General features: G+C 41.4%; 1 protein-coding gene across 2 annotated transcripts in view; it reads right to left on the bottom strand.

Annotated features, from left to right (window-relative positions):
* The window catches only part of LOC119229216 (MAM domain-containing glycosylphosphatidylinositol anchor protein 1), a 121,550-nt gene extending 120,922 nt beyond the window's left edge, over positions 1-628 (bottom strand). For both annotated transcript variants that reach the window (XM_037489424.2, XM_037489433.2), the window contains exon 1: positions 12-628. The gene's annotated coding sequence lies outside the window, so the exon portion shown is untranslated. The remainder of the gene's footprint in view (positions 1-11) is intronic.
* Positions 629-19,545: the final 18,917 nt, after the last annotated feature.

The raw sequence follows: 19,545 nt of genomic DNA, 5'->3' as shown, positions 1-19,545 counted from the left end.
TGATCCTCTACCTTGTTTCTGAGGTGCCGTGCTTTGTGCCGCGCGCACTGCTCCCGGTTCAGCGGAGAAGGACTCCTCGGCTCTCCGTTACACCGACACGCCTTCGTTATCTTTCCACAAAAAAGTTATATATCCTCCTCCAGCGGGCGTCCTGGGTGAGCTTTACAATTCCCGGGGAGCGTAATGGAGAGCTTTCTACTCTGCCCGACCTGTGAAATGCACCTTGACGAGCTAAACTTTTTTTTTTTTATCTTTACGCACGGAGAGGAGCGGCCACCGGAATCTTCCCGCTGATCGCTTTCCCCCCAAAAAGCACTTTCCCTTTGAAACAAACTCAATCAAGGCTACTTTGGAGGAAGAAAAATCCTTTAACCCCGTTTCCTCTTTTGTGGGTTTTTACTTTTAAAGGCGTGGTTGAAAATGGCTTCTCTTTCTTTCTTTCTTTCTTTCTCTCTCTCTCTCTCTCTCTCTCTCTCTCTCGGCCTCTGGCAGTCTAGTGAAGAAACCCTTCTAACACAATCAATGCGCTCTGGAAATGAGCTCCCCTCCGCTTGTTCAATCAGCGCAGTGTCTGCGGACTCCCGAGTGATGCTGGCCAAGTGGAATATGTGCGCAGACTGAGAACGACCGCCCCTGTCTGAGAAGGGAGAGAGAGAGAGAGAGAGAGAGGGGGGGGGAGGACAGAGGCTTTCACATAGATGCGCTCAAGCCTCGCAGCTCCACACTGAACAGGTTGTCCAAAGGACAGCCTCACTCTCTCGCCCTCTCCTCTTGTCTCCCCCCCGTCCCTCCAAACCACGCCGCAGGAGCTGTTCTAACCTGTTGGGTGCCGCGGGATGCGTTCAGGAGTCGAGGGGGCAGCGGTGGGTTGGGGTTTTTTTTGGGGGGGGGGGGGTTCGCTGTTAACTGTCAACTTTTTTCCTGGTTGAGTTCGTCAGCTGCGGGGCCACCAATAGCCGGTGCCAATTAGAAGTGACAAGCGCTCTGGAGGAGCCCATCGCCCCAGCACCAATTATTTATGAGAGTAAAAATAGACTGATTTCCTTTATCTTTCATATACACACATACACACACACACACACACGCGCGAAGAAAGGCGCTTACAACCATTACATCGACCGACCCCCCCCCCCCCCCCCATTTTTCACCCAAGCCCCACATATTGTGCCGGTGGGAATTCACTGCTCAATTTGGCCACAGGGGGGAGTGTTTCCTCTCATTTCCTTTCTTGCACGTGTGCAGATATGTACTGCGTGTGTGTGCGTGTGTGCGTGCGTGTGTGTGAGTGTGTCTGAATGGGTCTGAAAGCGTCCTGTGTAAAGGGCCGTGGCATTCCAAGCCTCCCACTGTTGGTTTATTACAAAGCAGAGCCTCTGTGTGCAGCTGGAGTGAAAGAAATGGACACTTACTTACTTCTTCAATATGAAGAAGCCTGTCTGTCAGAGTGCAGCAAGAACATCGGTTGCTGAATGAAGGGAACAAGCCTTTTCCCACAATGCAGCAGGTCAGAATAATCAGGCTTGCCTGTATATGTATAACATGAGTTAAACATGTACAGTTTAGAGGTTTCCAATTTATTTTCTTCATAAGTATTAATTATACTCAAATAATTCTGCAGGTCGTTTTGACCTCGATGATCTGCAGATGGATATCTGCTTGGTAAATGTTTGTTCTAGTGTGCTAGAAGTACTGGGGGGGGGCAGATTCTACAGTTTCATGGTTGTGACTATTATATTATATTTTTATCGCATGTGCTGATAGATTTCACTGCATATTGTCAGAACATTTTGTAACATTAATATCCTGCAGAGATTTCCACTTTTTAAGTTTGGGTAAAGCTTGAGAAAGCATGAGTATATACCTGTTTTAACTTTACTTTATAGTTGTTTGTGAAACATTATCCTATCTAGTGATTTTATCGTACTGACATTACATTCCAGACTGTTTCCAGCAGTGTGTGCTGTGTGATTCCTACTTTGGCAACAAGAGTTAAAATCCTGTTAAATCCTGCACCGATCACCATCACTTGTCAGTTATTGTTTGGTCTTAACACTAGTAGTGATTACAATGTTCATCTATATTTTCTACAGGCGTATACTCTTAAGACCTTCATGCTGCCGACAGAAGCCACATTAATTCACACCACATGACAGTTTAAAATCGGTTTACTGGGTTAACATTTCTCCAAAATAAGTCTGTATAAATCCTGTGAAGTGGGTGACTTGCGTTATGTTAGCCGTACAAAAAAATATATATAATTGCACATTCTTGTCATAATAATTAAACACAATATTTTGTCATTCTACTGGAACAACATTTTCAGAAGAACAGGGTGCTTTGAGCCCAACTTATCGGTAACACGTCTACACCTCCATCAAGGCAACAGTGAGCCGCCGCAGACATTCAGGGTCATTATCTAACATCCCTAAACAGAATCAGGACACTCACTAATTACTTAGCTCACTCAATCCAAATGAATCTTTTATTTAGAGAAAACAAAATCATGGGATCTGGCTCAATTGTGTGTGTGTGTGTGTGTGTGTGTCTTTCCCTCCCTTTCTTTTACTTTTTTTGCCTCTCTTTTTGGGCCGGAGCCAGCAGTCTTGGCATGTCTTGCCGAGAGCGCGTGATCGCTGCTTAAGGCAATGAATCTCAGAAGACAACATGTACGAACAACCTTGGGTGGCAGCCACACAAACACACAATCACAATCATCATTACACAAAACAATGTTTTTGCAAAGGACTGCAAAAGGTTTCTGAAAAAAAGGGATAACTGCAGTGGGTGAAGTGAGCAAACCAAATCATAGACCAGCCAAAGTGACTGTTTTGATTCTGCTGCGCACTCACACGGATGCGCTTCTCATCTTTGAGTTGCTTGATTGAGCCGCCTGCTGACTGAGACGAGGACATTAGTGCTACGAGTGTTCAAAGTTAGCTGGATAGCTGGGGTAGGACTCTGCTTTGTGTACCAGCTCAGCTAGTACGAGTAGATTTTTAAAACGGTGGATCAATGACCAAAATCCCTTTCACAACTGATTTTAAAATGTAAATCTATTTTCGTTGTTACTGTGAGGTTACACATTCAAATTGTTATTATGAAAATAATCATTTTACATTTTCTTAGCTAAGGAGACACCTATTTTGGATTAATGGGGTGCTGGTAAATGTACTTGAAACTTAAAAACATGTCAACATTGGGTTTTACTCACTAAAACACGTTGTGTGTATCCTTGCACTCTGACAAACGCTTTGAATGCTTTCCTTCCTCGCGACATATTTGCAAAGCTGATTTTGAGTTTTTTTAAAATCTGCCATGCTTATCGGTTTGATAACTAGCAGTTTTCTTAACTTGGCATGTTGCCGTATTTCTGTGCATCTTGGTGCCACCTGTTGATCAGTGGAATTATGTGAAGTGTGCGTGGGAGGGATGTGCGTTGCATAACAGCGATCTGCGTAACACAACACAGATTCGCACATAAATAAAGAGGGCAAGAAAACTCTGAAAGGTATCCTCACAATAGTCAAATTTAAAAACGGCTAATCAAACAGCGTATGGATTCAATTTAACGAGTCTTTCAATTACTTATTTTTTAAAGGTTTGAGCGTTACAGAGCACCTGAGATCTATGCAGTGGTCCGATGTATCGCCAAACACTGAGCAAACTGGACACGATTCAGCTGAGACACATCAACAGACAACAAACCAATTAAACGTAGCTGTAGTGTGAAAGTCGTTACCGAGCGTCTTATGTTACAGCCTGCAAATTACTGCTGGCAAAACAAGCAAATTATTAGTCAAGAGGTCAAGCCCTTATAGAATAATTGGGACCGAATTTTTCATTTTGAGGTGTAGATATGAAGTACGTAGGATTAAATGTATTTGTAGTTTACTATTGCCATTTATTGTAGAGTTGGAGACGGCAGTGTTCAGGAAAATAACCAACAGTTTTAAGCATGGGATCATTTTTAAATACTGTGGGGTATAACATTCTTCACAGAATAAAACCGAATGAGTCTCGGGGCTTTTGAAAGGCATAATGAACATTGAAATGAATTTAAACCCAGTCGCGTTCTTTGATTGCATTACTGTATGTCCCCGGCCCCGACTGTTATGTTTTCAGCCCATCACAGCACTGCAGACTGTCATTTTATCCGAGGTGCTTTGGTAAAAAAGAAAAAAAATTCTGGTACCATGCTCAATAATTGATGTTCCCATCAGTGTAATTCAATCAGAGCCTAAAGTGCTGTATATCAGCACCAAGTACTTCCCCACATAGAAACAGTTAGATGGACAGAAAAGATACACTTGAGACCGCCGATAATTTCATTGTGTGTGTGTGTGTGTGTGTGTGTGTGTGTGTAGTTTTGTGTGCGTGTGTACAGCAGAGACACTGGAAAAATGAAAAGCAATATAACTCTTGTTAAACATAGATGTGATAACAAGCGTCTCAACTTGACAACTCAACACGTCGATAGACGAGGGAGGAAAGTGGACCGAGCAAAGGACCGAGACGAATCGGAATCCCGGAGCGAGATTACAAAGTGACGTCTGACGATGGCGAGGCGAAGGGAGTCGAGTGCCTGACAGGGTTTTACTGTCTAAACACACTGCTATACTGGTCCCTAACCACTTCAAGATCATTTCGCATACATTTCTGCCGACACTACCCAGAACAATCTGTACGGACATCATCGGAGTCAAGTCAGCAACGAACGTGACCAGAAGGTTTTAAGCTGCTTCACTTTGGAGATCACCAGAGAGCCGATTTCACACCGGACGCCAAGTGTAAGACCTGCTAAACAAAGATCTGCTTTGTATACCACGACCTGCAGTGTCCAAAGGGAGGCCAACGGTCCACCGTGCATGGATGTCCACATAGGGGTCAGATAACTGTTTCACCTCGTAAGGAAGTGAAACCTCCAGGACAGCAGATCAGACCCCGTCAACCACAGGCTTTACATCAGTTTATTGTGCCGCTGTCTCCGTCACTGAATAAAATGTCCCATAGTTATTTTTTCTGCTCTTATAAGAGTTTGTGTTGTGTTTTTTTGCGTGCTGACAAGTAAACATGGAACACTGGTGTCGCTGCCAACAGAGTGTTACATCAACTGCATGCACTGATTCAACAAGGTCTGATCCTGGTAACTGAAGAAAGGTGAAGATGAGGTTGAGCTAAATCTGTAGAACACTATTGGGTTTAATGCAATTCGCTATGATATAATTGTCCAGTTTGAACATCATTTTCACCAGTCTGGTATATTGTTCATATTTTTTTAGGTTTTGAAGAATATTTTGAAGAATTTAACCTTAATTTTTCTTCTAACTGAGAGAACAAAACTGCGAATGGTAGCAAAAAGGCCGGAATGATTAACATGCTGGTAATGGCATCGTAGAAAAGTGGATCATTGGCAAATGGCCATAAACCGATATGTCAAAAGCTACACTCTTTATCCACGAGTGAATATATACAGTATACATGTAAATATGTATAAAGAAGATATATATATATATCATCTATCTCTATATGTAGTGATAGATGTAAATCCTGTTTAAGCTGATTAATAATTTGTTGAATTTAAAGTTGACAGCTTTACAAAAGCAGTAAAAAGGGAATCGATGCTCCTCGTCACTCACAACATACAGACTTATTTTCAGCGCGTTTGCACGCCTGTGTAGAACGACAGACAGAAGAGGCATCGCTGTCCACGGGCATGTGACACCAGCCGGTCCTTGTCAACTTCTCCTCCCTCTCAACAACCACGCAAACACCTGCACACAGACACACATTCACGTCCAAGAAAGGATCATTCTTCACCGGGTAATTGGCGGCGAGGCATGTTGCCCTTGGGATTCGATAATTCATAACCTCCTCCCATCCAATATCGGATAGCGGAGAGAAATGGGCTGAGACAGGGGGTGGTGTGCTCGGAGAGGAAAGGGAGGGGGCGGCAGCATCATTAGAGGAGAGAGGTAATGGCTCTTATTGATTCTGCCCCGCCAGGCCCCCTCACCATTTCATGTTTAAAACAACACTGATCCTCATTACCCAGGCAGCCGCCATCGCCCTGATAAGGACGAGGGGAATGAGTGAGGGGGATGAGGTGAGAGGAGAGAGCAGGGATGGAGAAAAGGCAGCTTTGGAAGAAAAGAGAGAAGAAGGGAGGGAAACGAGAGAGGTTGGAAAGGAGGAAAGACGTAGACAGACGTGAGAAACAATGAGTTAGGAAAAGGCCGAATGTGGGTACACAGCTGTCTCAATGCATCAGTTTGAGTGTTATGAGTAATTACTGTCACCCTGTAATGCGTGTAATGCGGTATTACTTGTTGAAATGTCTAGGACTCCTTCCCCCCACCGATTCTCCCCCCACCCCCTGCACTGTGTATTAAGGCTAAAGAATTGACTCAAGCACATACTGCAAGGATCTGTCTAATAATTCTCTATCTATTATCCTCTCTTTGCTGCTAACACAAGGCCCTCTCTCTGTGTTTGGCCACAGGCGAACACCATCATCCTAATCCTCTCTCTCTCTCTCTCTCTCTCTCTCTCTTCTTGACTCTTTCCAAATGTGAGTCTTATTAGAAAGGTAATTTGCCAGCTCAAATTACCCAAAGCTCACAATTGTAGGATAGAATATCTTACTCAATTCCAATCCCGTATTAGCTGGTATTTCTTTTTCTTTTTCTCATTAGTTGGTCATGCGTGCAGCTAAATTTTAAGTCCAACGATAAGATGCCTTTTGGAATGAGATTGTCTGTGATTATTTGTCCGTCTGTGCTTGTTTGGTGAAACGAGAGGTCTTCATCACACGCAAACTCCTTCTCATCAAATTTTAAGTCCAATTAATTTTCTTTCTTTGATATGTACCCCCCTATCATAACTATGATGTTTTCAGAGCTACTTAAAGTTTAAAATAAGAAAAGTGTTAACTACTTGCTAATAACATAAGAGTGTGTGAAAAATGTGAATTATAAAGAATTTTAAATTTGAGATTATTGTTATACAATTCAGACCGGTATGTTTGGATTTCTATCAATTCAAATGACTATCAGAGGTGCTTAAGTATGCATTTTACAAAAAGAATTATATCCTGTTTGTCAAAATATCAATACCTCTTCTTTGTGCAAACAGAAATGTAGCGTGCGAGGAGAAAACCATTCTTTGAGGACGAGGAACATCTCTAGATCTAGTGGAGTAAAATGTACAATTTTCTTTTTTGCAAACCACTTTGTCCAGAGCTAAATCCAACCAATCTAAAGAAGGATTTTAACCAAATAAAAGCCCTCGGACAAGCTCACATTGGGTAAGACTGGTATTCTTGGCGCCTCGCAGAAAATTACAGATGATGAAAAAATCAAAAATTACAGATGACTTTAAGAAGAAAAATTCAATGACGCATTGTATAAGCATGTCTTCCTTTGCACGCTTCTAAAATGTTGAATGCATCCGTTTGAATCCAAATCAGTGGTCTTCAGGTCAAATTTCCATCAGCTAAGTAGATGAATAAATAGCAGTCATTGAAGTCCACCATTTAGCATTAGATCATTGTGTAACGATGAAGAGAGAGCACTGAGAAACACTGAGAAAACTAATTTTTTTCACGAAGTGGTTATAAGATCTATTGTGATACAGTGTGTCCTATTGGCATATCAATCTATTAATCCATTGCATCTGCATGTCCAGAGCAGGGCTGCGGTAACAGCAAGCTGGAAGTATTTATGTTCGTCCCTCTCCCCAGCTTGATTTACCAGCTCCTCCTGGGGGATACTAACTTGTTGCCTGACTAGATGAGATATATAATCCCGCGTGTTGTGAGCTACTCTGGGATCATCTACCAGTTGGAAGAACTGGTAGAAGAAAACGTCGTAGTAGGCATCCCCATCAGATGCTTGAACCACCTCAGCAGGCTCCTTTTTCACTTCCTTTCCTGAGGTCTGAGCTCCTCACCTTATCTCTAAGGGTTAGCCAAGCTGCCATATGGAGGAAACTCATTTTGGCGGCTCGTATGCGCAATGTCATTCCTTGGATCCCTACCCAAATCTCATGGGCACAGCAGCGGGCCGGAACATAAATTAACTTGTAAATTTTAGACCTCTGCCTTCTGGCTCCGCTCCCTCTTTGCGAAGGGGTCCTGTGCAATGCCCACATCACAGCTGAGGCCACACCAAATCGCCTATTGATCTCACCCTCCATTTTCTAATGGACAAGGATAAGAGTAAATTGGAGCTAGCCAATCAGATCAGCTTTGCAGCAGCTGTAGAGCATCGGTATCGAATGCAGAATGGGAGATCTCTCACAGGGGCTCGCACATATGGATGTTTTGTCCTAGATAAGAGATATTCTTAGAAAACCGCCAGCTACAGCTTCTCTGCTCTTTTATCCCTGCACTGTATAATGCAGTGGAGTCCGGGCCACCAGTAGAGTTAGTTGTCCTTCTCCCCTTGACCTCACCCATGCCTTCTCTCGAATGCCCTCTTACTCTGCCTTTGTTCCCTGACAACAAACAAGCAGCCGACACCCTCCGCTCTTTCAATTTCGTGTCCTTTCTAAAGCTTGCCATCCCCATACAAACCAGAAAAAAAGCAGTAAATTGGAGAAGTCGACCCCTGAGGGGATAACCCTTGATCTTTGGCACATTGAGGGTCATCTGTATGCATCCTGCATGGAAAATGAGCTCAGCATGCAAGGAATCTGAGAGACTGATTATTATGATTAGCTATGCCTTCTTCCATCTCTCTAACCATGTGCAACTTGGCGATTCACTCAACACCACACACTGCACTCACATCCTGTCCATCCTGCCATTAGATCCTGAGATAAGCTATCGCTTAAGGGCAGAGTGTCCACAAAGCAAAATGCACACGGAAAAAAATCATCAGCAGATCGACATGCTGGTACTCGTCTTTGGACCTCACGGATAACTGTATCATCTCAGTCGCAGCCTGAAACGCCACCGTGCTACACCAAAGCGACGCGCGGCTTCTTTTACACAAAGTCCTGTGTGTGTGACTCGAGCATTAATAAATAATGATCCGCTACAGAGAGGCTGTCCAGGTCTCCGCATTCCGATCTCTTAGATGTGCGTTGGCCATCACACCGCCTGTGTTTGTTACTAGTGGAGACTAGTGGAGACATACTTTGCGGAAAAATGCCTCTATTGATGGTTGTCAAGTCAATGGTATCCTTGCAATAGATCCTCACGGTCAATTACCTCGCAGAAAGGCAGGCCATCTCCCAGATACTGTGAGCTATAGCTGGCAGAATGCCCTGAGTGCCTGTTAGGCATGAATGTCTTTTTTGAAATGGCTCCTTTTTTTTAGAAAATAAAAATAATTAAAATATGGGTAGCGTAGACACTGAAACATGCAGAGAGACTAAAGTGAAGAGAAATGTTGTCATTTTATGCCTAGACCAATTAAAATGTCATACCTACCCTCTCAGTTTGGGTTAGTATATGCTTGTTTCCCATTAATGATCTCTTGGTCTTTGGTATCGGTTAAGCAGATATGACCATACAAATAGTTAGAAGCACTGGCTTTAATCTCACCACATCCAGTTGACATCATAACCCGGAGGGTGTCACGCTTCCGCAGACTGCAGCTCCAAATTAGGTTTTTAATCTTGCCCTGGGAATTTGGCTGATTAAGTATTCTAGTAGTCTTATAAAAATGAACTGCAGAATTATCCCCTTGTTCACACACAACGGGTGTTGGTGTGTTACTGAAGAATACATTTGATAGCAAAGTATTTGAAAAATAAGTAATATCATTAAATGACTAATTACTCATCATCACAGCTCCACCAGTAGTGCCTCTCAAAGATATTGCGCATAGAGTAGGGGTAGAAAACAAGGCATAAGGGCAGCCAGCTTGGAGGCATTTACTGACCATCAACAGCAAGATAAGCCCTCAATGCCCCGCTGCAAGGTCCTGACAATGAAGCTGAGGAGCTCCCACACACTATACCGTGAATGCTGCGGGATTCATGAATCGCATGTATAGCAGCTAAAAGCACTGAACATGTAAACACAACGGCCTTTTAGTTATTTCATGGCACTAGATGAAAAGTCACGTGATCAGAAACTTTAGAAATGTCTGGAATGTCAGCAGAAGATGTGCGTGAATCCCTCCAGCAGATACTGAAATATTTCTCTGGATAAATGAAATATTTTACCTGAGGATAAGTCAGGACAGAACCAAAGATGGTATGAATCATACTAAGGGAGCTGTGAACCATCCCTAGAGTCATGCTCAGTGGTGACTGGCAAATAGAGGATTGAAGATATTCAATTATAAAAAATGTCAATATTTGTGTTTTTGAAATATGAAATGTACCCAGTAATATTTGTAATATATAATATCTCCGCAAAATATAGTTTTTATCTGCATGTCCCTGTCATAGAATCCGCAGAAGGCCCATCTAAGGAGCACTTTAGCCAATTGCAGATTAAATAAATAAATGTGGGACATATAATTAAGACAATCAGCGTCCTTAAATATACTCAGCCTGGGGTGACATTGGTTTTGCCACAAGCTTGCACGTTCTCATCAGGGCTGCTACCAACAGCCGGATGACATCATGTGAACAGATTTTATTGCCATTGAAACAGACGAAACAACTGAAACATATGCAGTACATATTATATCACACTGATTATCATTTGATATATGTTATATATATAATATTATACTGAATTGCCTGTGATTGTGACAAAAATAAGATTGTCATGGTGTTATGTACTGCTTTTATTCATATTGCAATAGATATATAATATTTGCAAAGTAGTAATGTGTTTTTAAGACCTTAATTGTTTTTGCTTTAAATCAACCTGGGATGTTTGAAATGTATTTGATTGCCTTACTTAGAACATTTTTCACCTGCCGTCGCTTCTCATCCTGAGAAAAAGATTTCCAGGTTGTCAGAGCGGACCTCCATTAATTCACGATGTCTATTTAGATTGCTCAAAATTTAAAGTAAAAAAATGGTATCTGGCCACAATCTGACCTCCGACAATACATTATGTGTCACACGCTTGCTTGCTAATAGCTTGTTTTCTCACATACAAGTTTTGGCTTCTTTAAATAAATAAAATGTGGATGAAAAAAGTGTTAAATGAGCAATTATTGGAAACAAGCTAGAGAGAGAGGTGTAAAACAAAGACGACACTAGCTAGATGTAATAGGTAAGAGGGATGGAGCCTGTTTGAATACAACACATCCAAAACCACCAAGGAGTTTGTAGCTTGCATGTGTTAATTGAGAGCTCCAATGAATAAGCACACAGCAGATGAGACCTTCCCGTTCAGGCGTTGATCAGCTATGGGAGAGTGATGAGAATTGACTGAGACTCTCAATTTCCAATAGCAATCACAGTGTGACATCTCTTTCTCCAATTAGTACTAGAGAGGAGAGATGACTCCAGTGGGAGCTGCTGTTGCTTTTAATAAGTTGTTGCTTACTTTAATAGTCTCTCTGTCTCTCTCTCTCTCTCTCTCTCCCTCTCTGACCTGTAAATGATTTGGACACTGGTAAGCCCATGCACTTATTCTGACAGCAGCTATTGTGTGCTGCTGGGTGAATTACACACCACATAAAGTGTTACTTCCAAACTACTCTTCTGTTTCGTTGACTTGAACAGTAAACAACTTGGCTTTGTGGGAAGTGTAAGTCATCCGTGATGGCTGAATTTGTTCGGGCGAAGGCAGCCAGCGGGTCTGTGCTTAAGTGAAAGATAATTTACGGAAAGGCAAACCCAATTGAGAGCGGTCGGTTCTCTCTGACTGCGCGACGGCATGACGGGTCCGATCCACCGACGCATTCACCGTAACCACAGAGCCCATGAAAGCCACACCGAAAATGAGTGGCAAAAGCAATTTTGTGATTTCTCGCATGCACCTTGTGTCCTAAGTGATATTTATTATTAATATCGGATGCTGCTTTGTATGTTCCCAGAATATTTTGCGGAGGTGCAAAAGGGAACAATTGTTTAAATCCGTCACTAACATGAATGGGACTTTTTGAAGAAGAACATATTATTCCTGGAAAAGAAAATCTGAAAGGTTTATTTTGATGCCATTATTTACTATATTAATTTAAAGCTTTTAAATTGCTGTTGCTTTTGTTAAACTAATCAGCTGCTGCTTTAAAAAAAATGTTTTTCCACTTATTTCTTCTACTACTGCCGAAGCTAAAAATGTCATGTTAGAGAGTAGAAGAGGATTTAAAGCAAATTGCTAAATTTTCCCCTGAAAGAATGTGCAACTATACGCTGCCATGTTGAAAAATACTACAATAATGTAATTTCCCAATAGGCTCTTTAGTCCCACGCTTTCGCATTACCACTGTGGTGAGAAAGTAGAGCATGGACGTTATTGAAGGTGGCGTTTTGCCGGCAGTAACATTTTAGTTGAATAAGTTAGTGTCATACACGGGAAAATGTTTCCACTCACCGATGAAAAAACACAGACTGACAATTGCAGCTTACTCACAGTCAGAAGCACCGTTGAAACACTCGCAGTTACTTATCGACACGTGTTTACCCCAGGCAGGTGAAGAGGAACTCGGCTGTAACTGTACAACATGCAGCATAATTATACAGCAAAAAACTGTACTGCAAAAAAAGCACAGCATAAAAATACATTTGATGTCATTGCACACTACATGCGTACCTTGTACAATGTATGATGCATTAAAAACAAGGAACAGGAAAGGACTAGCAAAACCCAGTGGGTCAATATTTAGGGTGCAGGGAGAGGATGCTGTCTCATTGCAGTCTTCAGGCTCCACTGAATCCCCAAGTTGTTCTTGTGCTGGAAGAGAGCGGGGGAGAGGGGGGAGAGAGGGGAGAGGGGGGAGAGGGGTTAGACTCATCTTTATAAAGTAGCCTTGGAAATGCTCTGCGGAGATGAGATTTGGTCTTTGACCCCAGGTTTTGGTGCTTCATTAGTTAGTTAATCAGTTAATACAATTAATGTTTTCTCATATAAGATATATATAGATAGATAGATAATGAGCATAAACATGTCCGGCTAACATTAAATGCTCTTATAGTTACCAAAGACTTTGCATTCAAACAATATGGGACATGTGGGTAGAGAAGACTGAGTTGGTATAAGTGGGAACTATATTCAAGTCATCCATGCATTGCTTGTTTATTCAAAGTTTATTTATACTCAATGGGTTTGGACCAAATTCAACATGGCACTTGCTTGGTTGCCATCAAATCAACCGCCGAGTGTGAAATAGATCTGTTGAACTGCTCTCGAGATGTGTGAAGGACATGTGCTGAGATGCTGAGGAAATAACTAATCTCCTGCAGCCTGCAGCCGAGACCACTGAGACCAGCGAGATGCATCCCAGAACGCCACAGGAAGTCTTTTCTACCTGTGGCCATCAAACTATATAACTCCGCCCCCTTCTGCAGGGAGGATCACTGGAAAACTAGATTACAAGAACAATGACCAAACTGTGTTCAATAGTATGTGACTTTTTTTCAACCCTGTGATACTTTCCAATTCTTTGTTTTGTAAGGTGCAGCACTAATGACGTTCTCATCAGCAGCAGCTTTACTTTGTTTGTAGAGCAAATAAAACAAATGCTGGTGAGCAAACATGTTAAAATAAGAGAGGAGACGTTCCACAAACTAAACCTAAACATGCTAGAATTATTCTCATATGTGGTTATTTGTTTGTTAGATGACTACTGGTCTTCAGGGCCAGGAATAACACATTCTGTAATGAATCTACTATGCAGCACTTTTGCATTGAAGTGCCCAATGTAACTTCTCTTTTCTACTGGCTTTAATATTACCTGAAAGATCCTTTAAAAACAGCAGCATAGCAGCAAGTAAAAAACCTGTTAGTAAACACATTTTTTAACACATAAAATACTATTTCAATCTTAACCTTATGACATTTTAGCACAGGTCTTGAATCAACTTACAGAGTCAAGTTTCACAACATTTCAACAAAGTTGCAACCTTGTAAATTAACATATAGGTCGGCTTTCTGTTCACGCACAATTCCTTCAAGGCAAAATGCTTGCAAATTAACTGTAACAGCTGGATTCTGTGAACTCACCTGCTGGGTACAACATTGTTTGTTTGCCTTAAATTAGCTTTTAAATTGGTGTATATGTAGGCCCCATGAGCAAAGACTCCAAAGGTAGTGCTGCAGTGGTCAACAGCAGACCGAACACCTGCCACTTTATTTCAATATATGGACATTTAGCAGGAGTGTGTGCTCATTCATTTCCCCACGATCGATAAAGGTTTATGAGACTTTGAAAGGGTATAGTTTCATTTGATCACACACGTCCTGTAATCGCTGCTGGCCCTCATGATTTGCACATATGTTTTACGTTCCATGGTACTTAAAGTAAGGTCATTTCTTTAGATTGCAATTTACGCTTTGCTATTAGGAAAGGTATATCTCTCTCCCGCACACACACACGCACGCACACGCACGCGCACACAATCACCCAAAGACTTCCTCCACTGAGAAACCCAACCTGGGATGTGTTGTCTAATACCATGGATCACTCTGGATATATACATTTGCTTTCCCACTTCCTCCCAACTTAATTACTACCACACACACACACACACACACAAAATCACACCACAGGCCTCTGCAAATTGTTAGCACCCTCTGCCAGTAATGGGATATTACAACGATTAGAAACGAGACACTTTACAACATTGGAACATTGAATTTATGTATCTGTCTGCGCCTATTGAGGATGCGATGGTGCTGGGTGTCATTGGGTAATTTTATCACCGCTTTACTAATGGAATTGGGGAGGGAGGTGGAAGGGGAGAGAATAAGCTATCAGGGCTTGGAGACAGACGAGCTGCGCTGCCCGGTTTCCTCTCGTGCACTTTGACCTTAATGAGCATTATGGTGTGAAAGTTCACAAACAATAACATATCACTTACATACAGTATAGTTTAGATAATGATTTGACCTTCTACAGGTGCGAGGGTGTAGGTTTAGACCGGCAGGAGAACAATTACAGAAAAATACTGTTATTAAAGAAGAAAAACAAATGTGCCTCCAGTTAGGAACCTCGTTATCTGCTTTTCTACATTAGAGTAGAACAGGTTCATATATTTTGATATAACTTTTGAGCCACACACGGATGTCTGAGTCTAAAGTTGTGGCTATTGAGTCCAAATAGGTAATATTTTCATTTAAAATTGGTTCCAATGGTAAAGAGTGTTGGTTACTTTTATATTAACACCACTAACGTTTTACAGGAGTTGATTGATCCGTTCCATCTTGTTTAAATAGAGCGCAACATATCTGCTGGTTAAATATTGTACAGCCCAAGCGTTGTAATATAACAGCACATCCCGTGATTATGTGCAAATCTAATGTGTCAATTATTCTACTCTGTTTCTTTTGCACTTAAACGCTGTGAAACCCCCCAGAAAAGTTAATAGAGTGAAAATATTGCAATTAGATTCAATTGGATCAAATCACAACTCTGTAGCAGTGAAACTGGAAAAGTAACTAAACAACTTACCGCCGCTCTGTGTCTGTACATGTTTTATAATGTCCCAAGAGGCCAAAAAAATGTAATTCAGGTTTAAATCATTATATTTCAGTCCTTCAAAATAGTGTAATCTTTTGTGAAAACGAGGGTCATTAACGCTACCTGCTCAGCAAAGCGGAGTAATTCCCGGGGCGATTACTGTGGTGTTATTATTTGTGATAACCCTCAATCAGTTTTACACAGGCAGCAGATAGCTGTGAAATAGGCCAATGTCTACACCTGTTTTGTGTGATCAGCCATAGTGAAACACAAAAAAAGCAATCGCGCAGCCCCAGGGGCCACAGAGCGATGGCTTGTTTACATCGATGGAAAAAGAAAACACCCAGGCTGTCTTCCCTATCGGCAACCACACTTACATGTATGTCTCTGTATATACACTGAGACATAGACACACGCATTCGGTATATGAAGAAGCACACACACCATTTTATACTGAGTTACCTGGGATCCTATTTTAGTAGATGAATAGGATCTGCTTGGATTGGTTTCCCACTTTGGGGAGAGAGAGATGGAAATGGATTGTGGAGCTGTCCACTAATTGATAAACCACGTATGTGGTTATTTTGAGAAGGTATTTTCATGCGGATGCAAAGGAATATGATGTATTTATTTATCTGAGTAATCAATACATACGCTACTATTACACATGCACCCACAAGACAATGAACCACTTTTGTCCTGCAGAGATATTACTAAAAATGTAATGTATTTTTCTGTGTGTGTATGTCCTAATGGCTACATGTCTATGTCTGCATGTGTGTGTGTGTGTGTGTGTGTGTCTGTGTGAGCTGGTGAAAAATGTACTTTAGATAAAGCTGACACTGAAGGACTCTTGTTGTGATGGAGCAGTGTGCAAAGAATATCGGTGGCGTTTACGCTCTTCATTTCGTTCAAGAGTAGCATGAAGCACGTTGTTTTGGAATGATTTGTTTATGCCGTGATCAAAAAAGACACAGCTTTGGTGCGTGTGACTTCACATGAAACTACAAAATGCCAGTGGAGCAATAATTAGTACTGCTTGCTCAGTATTATTTCAAAACAAGTCACCAAAGAAAAGAATGAAAGAATGCAATGATTCCATTACTAAGGCATGTGTCTTTAGACTTGTTGGAAATGCATACTATCTGAAATGCAGGTATTTGCAGCCACTTTTATAACGCAGCCCAGCTGTGTTCGGTTTAGAAAAAATAATAGCATAGCAACCATCTTCCCATCAGATAAACACTGTTAGCTCTGCAAGCACTTTTTGCTGTTGTTGGCATTGTTAATGTGCAGGCAATCAATTACCCACAATCCCGTATTATTACAGAGACTATTTACGATTATTTATCCTGACTTTTAGTCATGGGCCAAAAAAAGTTTGAAAGCATTCGCCAACGTTAACATAATGGAACTTCATGGGATATTCTGTCTGGTAAATGAACATTAATTTAATCCACAAGTCAAAGTCTGCAGGGCAGGGTTTCTGATGTCAAATCGCATGTCAATGACACGATTACACAGAGTGGTTTTTGCAGACTTTAAAAAGCTTAAATCTAAGAGCCAATGATGAAGTCGAACACTTCTTTTCACAGGCCAAGTACTTGTGTTCAAATGGTTAATACTTTAGCATGCTCTATTGTCATTTTAATTGGAATAAATTGAGTGAAAACAAAGGCCATGTTGTATTGAAAGGACAAGACGTTACACTAATTATTAACAGCGGGCATTCATTACAGCTACACATTTTAATCAGATTTCAGAAAGTTGATAAAAGGGGATATTTTTCCTCACAGAATCCAAAGCGGTTGTTTAAATCCACTGGAGCACAACGTGGGCGTATGTTCTGCTGCTTGCTATGCTGCAGCTGTCAAAGCTGCTTCTTTGGTCCAAACTGGATTCAAATTCTTTAACCTGTGGGTCTCAGGAACAGACCCGGGATACAGTACCAGAGAGAGAAGCAGAGCACAATATCACACCAAAGAGAAAAGCTAAGAGAGGGCTGTTTGGAGGTAAAATGTTGGATAGGATAGGTTGAAAAGGGAGAGAGAGAGAGGCAGAGGAACAGAGGGAAGAGAGATCCATTCAGGCTGCACAGTTTGGCTTCTGCTTAGAGAACTGAGAAACAGGAAATCGATAGCAGCAGCCAACCAGACCGCCACATCATGGAAGCTTAACACTTGCACACAGCGAACGACGACGACATATTAATAAGGAAATGTGTTATTTGGGAGCAATGAGACGCCTTCGTTGGTTTGGGCTTTGTTTTGGAACGAGAGATAGGCCAAGAGTGGGTGCAGCAAGATTAGTAATTAACTAAGTAAAAAAGGCTCCAGCCAATGATGGTTCTTTCTCTTTGTGCAAGTAATCATTACATGACAGTGTGCAGTGTATTCCATAACTCACAGTGGTTTACGGTAAGATGAATATTACGATGTGCATGATTGAATAAAAGAAAAAGTGATAAAGAAAACATTAACAGTTGAACAGAAGTCCTTCAAGCCATCCGCGACCAATATACAGTGTTTTACTGAAACTTTTAAACCACTTCAGGGTTAAATTAGATCATATTTGCTTTGAATGTCATTGACTGTGGGGATTATTTGCCCCGTTTTCTTAAACCTGTGAAGCAGGTCATTTAATAGGGTAGAAAAACTCTGATTATATGATACACCTCTCCTACTCTAGCTTTACTGAACAGTTTATTGGCAACTTTGACACAAAATCGAAGCTGAAAATTAAACACACAGCCACTGACTGGTCAATAGAGATTTCCAAAATGAGCTCATCTTTTTGCAATTTGAAACCTCTGTCCTTCTTTCCCAGCATCCTACGGAGGCCTCTCTCGCTGTACGGACCTCCCAGTGAGTCAGTAATTCTTTATTATAGTCTTACCCTTTCCACTGGTTTAGCTCACTCTGTTAAAGTCATCCTAAAATTGACGAGAAGTGTGCAGTCAGCTTCCTCCTTAAAGGTCACATGGGAAAAGAATGTCCCACTGACAGTAATGGCTACACTGGGATTGGATCTTCCATGTCGCTGATCATTTTCTTCTTAAACCTGACCAAATGCCAGCAGCATGTGTGTTTGAGGAGCAGCATCGCCTCAGTTTGCGTTGGGTTAATGGTAATGAGCGCCGCTGGAGGCTTTGAGACGGGATTACGCTGTATGTGTCTCTTGATGTAGGGTCACACTTGAAGAATATTAAAGAACGCATCGCAACCCATTAAGCGTGCTAACAATAAGAAGGCATCCTACGTAACAACAACAGGAACCCATGGCTATGCATGCAAGTGAGTATTTAATAATATAGTTATATGTTTGTTTGTTTTTTTCTTTGCAAGACACTTTTAGAAAGTTATCACAGTTGAATGTTGGCAAAGCTCTCGGGGCAATAGAAAGAAGGTGTGAACAGCTTGTCTCTGTCCGTGTTGGTGCCGGGCAGGTAGTGGACCGTGGGTTTACAGAATCACACCAACCGGAGCGGCGGGAGTGGGGAAAGAAACATTTGTTAGGTATCATTTAAGCACGAATTGAAACCTCCATCTATGTTGTCTCATAATCAAATGACTCGTCTGCTTTTTACTATAATTCTTGAATCGATTAAGAAAGGAATCTATCCAGGAATATACTGCTATGATTTTGACCATATTATTATAAAATATATTTTAATCAAATGCTTATTTAGAAGGATCAGAGATATTTTTTAATGTCATTTATTTGCATAATAAATGGAGTTAGGATGGATATAATTAACGTATTTACACACCGTATCCAAACTTTTGACCTGTACTGCATATCTATTTACAGACCAATACGTTCCTTTACCATTAACCACTGAGTAAGATCAGCACTGCCCGGAAATTAGACTGACGCATGACAGTGAAACAGATCCTGTGATTACTTTGGAAAAGGTTACCTTCCATCGCATTCACTCTATACCTGAGATCATTCTCCCTCTAATGCGCCTTCTTTTTTAAAGTAGGAAATGAAACACCTATTATTTCTCTCG

The sequence above is a fragment of the Pungitius pungitius genome, chromosome 4 (genome assembly GCF_949316345.1).
Source record: "Pungitius pungitius chromosome 4, fPunPun2.1, whole genome shotgun sequence".
Taxonomy (NCBI): domain Eukaryota; kingdom Metazoa; phylum Chordata; class Actinopteri; order Perciformes; family Gasterosteidae; genus Pungitius; species Pungitius pungitius.
Note: the sequence above shows the minus strand (reverse complement) of the source record. Positions and strands in the feature narration are given on the sequence as shown.